At 42.6% G+C, this 3,704-nt stretch overlaps 1 protein-coding gene across 3 annotated transcripts in view; it reads right to left on the bottom strand.

Moving 5' to 3' along the window:
- Window positions 1-751: 751 nt before the first annotated feature.
- The window catches only part of LOC100946560 (RNA-binding protein 4B), a 14,548-nt gene continuing 11,595 nt past the window's right edge, over window positions 752-3,704 (bottom strand). The window contains exons 4-5 of one of the 3 annotated variants that reach the window (XR_002775385.1): window positions 2,433-2,654; window positions 752-1,327 (exon numbers count right to left, since the gene is read on the bottom strand). The gene's annotated coding sequence lies outside the window, so the exon portion shown is untranslated. Of the gene's footprint in view, window positions 1,328-2,330; window positions 2,655-3,704 lie in introns of those variants that run through there. The other 2 variants (XM_012810468.2, XM_012810469.2) reach the window with 2 other exon arrangements.

Below are 3,704 nucleotides of genomic sequence, written 5' to 3'. Positions count from 1 at the left end.
CTTGAACTCCTGAGCTCAAGCAGTCCTCCTGCCTCGATCTCCTAAAGTGTTAGGACCACAGCTGTGATCCACTGTGCCCAGAAACACTGCAATGTCAAACTGAATCAACCTGATAGGTCCTTGGAGATACTCTACTTCAGCCTTTTCCTGATGCGGGGCTTGCTTCTATGACTACTTATCTGGGGTTCTTAGCCTTCAAACTTTTCTTTTTCTTTTTTTTTTTTTTTGAGACAGAGCCTCAAGCTATCCCCTTGGGTAGAGTGCCATGGCATCACAGCTCATAGCAACCTCCAACTCTTGGGCTCAGGCGAGTCTCCTGCCTCAGCCTCCCAAGTAGCTGGGACTACAGGCGCCCGCCACAACGCCTGGCCATTTTTTGGTTGCAGCCATCATTGCTGCTTGGCGGGCCCAGGCTGGGGATTCGAACCCGCTACCTTAGGTGTATGTGGCTGGTGCCTTAGCCGCTTGAGCCACAGGCGCTGAGCCTCCTTCAAACTTTTCTCTAATACCTAGCAGCTCTGGTCATTTAGAGAAAAGGAGCCTGACTAATAGCTGTAGCATATTTAGCAATGTCTCAAGAACATAGGCAATTTCTCACTACCTACAGCCATGTTACCTCACTAAATTTTTCTTCATTCACCTAAATTTCAGACATCCATTGTTTGAATTTTGTAGCTTAAGCACAACTGAGAAGGAATCAGAAGATGCTGGTGGTAAATAACAGTCACAGCACATAAACACAAAAAGATACTTAAGAGTTAGAAACTTTTATTCGTCAAAAAATAAAAAAAAAAGTGGGAATAGTAGAGTAAAACAAGGCTAAATTTCAGCTAATGCTGTACCACAATCACAGGTAAGACATAAAAGAAAACAAAACAACAAACCCCCCCATGGTCCTAGTGATTTCAGAAGATTGGCTTCAGTGTTAGAGTCCAGAGCTAACAGAGAAGAGTAAAAGGCTGCTTGTCACTACATGGTCATTTAAAGGGGAAGGAGGTGTGGCTGCAGGGAGAAGGGTTCAACTCCTAGGGAAAGCAAGATAAGAGGGCTTCCACTGCACAGGAAAAAGGGGATGCCAGCACAGTCCTTACCTAGCGCTGCTCAGAGGCTGAGAATATAAGGAACAGAGTGAAAGGCTACAGACTAGTATCAAGAAGAAGGAAAAGTCAACCGAGAAGAATTAAATTAAGAAAGAAAACATAGTTGGTCACAAACTCCTTTGTTTACTGAAACATGAAGTAATGGAAACATCCCGGCAAAGGGAACTGCGCGGAGCAAGTTCTCATATATGACCGCAGCCCGAGGGTTCAGTCCGCAATTATCCTACCTGAAAGAGAGCACAACACAAGAGGCTTACACAATGCCGGGAGAGCGGCCTGGCTCCGAGGACAAGGGCCCTGGTCTTGTCCTGTATTCCATGGGGGGAAAGAAAGAACAGAACAAAACAAAACAAAGTCAGACTGGATCAGACTTACATTGCATGTGATTACCCTTAGGAAACTCCCAATACTAGCTATTGTATATATGTATATATATACATGAGGCAATCTGGTTGGAAGATGCTATGTTGGTGATAAATACATCTTTCTCATTTTCTTATCTGTTTTTAGGTCAGATGACCTCTGTGATAGAAAGCTACTATAGCTGCGACAAAGGGAACACACACATCATCAAGAACCACAATTTAGTTTTGGGGTCCAGGAATAGCCTCATATATGGCCAACTGCACTATTATAATGTATTTCATTTTAATCTTTCATAGTAAACAAGCTTTCAGAAATGACAGTTAAAAAGGGTAGGGTGACAAGGAGTGATTGGTCATTCATCCATCTCCAACACACTTGTGTGTCACACTGTCACAAATTTAGAGCCAGAGTTCCAACTGTTTCTTTAATTGTCTAGATCTCCCTTGCCAAGTCAAAAGAAGAAATCACTCCTAGAATTAATTCTTTAATTTTAATTTTTAGTTTTATTTTGCAGTTTTTGGCCAAGGCCAGGTTTGAACCCACCACCTCTGATATATGGGGCCGGTGCCCTACTCCTTTGAGCCGCAGGCACTGCCCTTTTTTAATTTCTTTTTTTAATTGAGACAGTCTCACTTTGTGCCCTTGGTAGAGTGCTATGGTGTCACAGCTCACAGCAATCTCAGACTCTTGGGCTCAAGCAGATTCTGCCTCTGCCTCAGCCTCCCAAGTAGCTGGGACTACAGACACCCACCACAACACTTGGCTATGTTTTTAGAGACAGGGTCTTGGTCTTGCTCAGGCTGGTCTTGAACTCTTGAGCTCAGGCAATCCACCTGCCTCAGCCTCCCAGAGTGCTAGGATTACAGGTGTAAGCCACTGCACCCAGCCTTAGAATTCTCTAATTCTTCTATTGACAGTGGGAACTTCAGACACCGATGGCTGAGGGGGAAAAAAGTTAACTCATACCAAGTTCCTCTACATATTACAGACAAAGGGCCAAAGATCCTGGTCTTGATCTGTGCCAATCGACTTCAAAAGCTGTGACGTTCTTGGATCAGTTCTGCTAAGGTGAGACCCGAATTTGGATCCCCAACAGTTCTGGAGTATTTCATTCTGGCAGCCTCATTAACATCAGGCTCCTGGGACTGCAACCAACTCAGGGTTATTCAGTCCATTTGAGGTTCACACCTGGAAGGTAAGTTTCTTTAAAAGTCATCACTAAAAAGAGGTTAGTTGAACAACCACTGCTGATAGTCAAAATTCACTTTGAAACATTTTAGTAATACCTTATAAAGACCAAATACACTAATTTTGAAACATATTTGATAGAAACAAGTTATCTGACTGATACCAGCTTACTTCAGAGGCAATATCCCACCTTGTACATCTAGCTGCATTAAAAGTAAAAATTAAGGAGAAACTTGTTGTAAAATAATCCACTTCACACACATGAACATATGAAGGACTTACTTGCACAATGGTGTCAGGAGACCCCAAGTCTTGCCTACAGGGTCATATCATATACAACATAACTTATCACAGGTTCATGCCACATTTGCTTCTCAGTAACATAAAAGAGAAATTCCTATGGCTTTGTTATCTTCTACATATATACCAAAGGGATGAGTGAGGAACGCTGCACACTCAGTATAACTCAAATTTAGCTACTGGGGCTCCAGTTCAAGTGATGCTTAATTTCAAGGTACAAGGAAAACTGAAAATAGAGTTGTCATGACACCCTTTCTATACAGATGAAGACATTATCTATCTCTAGAGTACTGCTAATTATTCTTGCCATTCTAGCACCTTTGATACACGTTTAATAAAGTAGAAAACACTAATAAATTTTCAGAGTCCATGACATTGGCTTTCATCACGTATCGGATTTTATGCTATGCACTTTAAGTAAATTACCCTTTTTTTTTTTTTGAGACAAAGTCTTACTTTGTCACCTTGGGTAGAGTCCTGTAGCATCAAAGCTCACAGCAACCTCACACTCTTGGGCTCAAGCAATCCTTTTGTCTCAGCCTCTCAAGTAGCTAGGACTACAGGCCCACATCACCACACACAGCTATTTTTCAGAGACAGGGTCTTGCTCTTGCTCAGGCTGGTCTTGAACTTGTGAGCTTAGGCAATCCACCCACCTTGTCCTCCCAGAATGCTAGGATTACAGATGAGAGCCACTGCACCCCACCCAGCAAATGACCAGTTTAATTCCTTAAATGTTCCTCCCTTAAA

Source organism: Otolemur garnettii, unplaced genomic scaffold (assembly GCF_000181295.1).
Source record: "Otolemur garnettii isolate 467f Iridium unplaced genomic scaffold, OtoGar3 scaffold00134, whole genome shotgun sequence".
NCBI classification, from domain to species: domain Eukaryota; kingdom Metazoa; phylum Chordata; class Mammalia; order Primates; family Galagidae; genus Otolemur; species Otolemur garnettii.
Note: the sequence above shows the minus strand (reverse complement) of the source record. Positions and strands in the feature narration are given on the sequence as shown.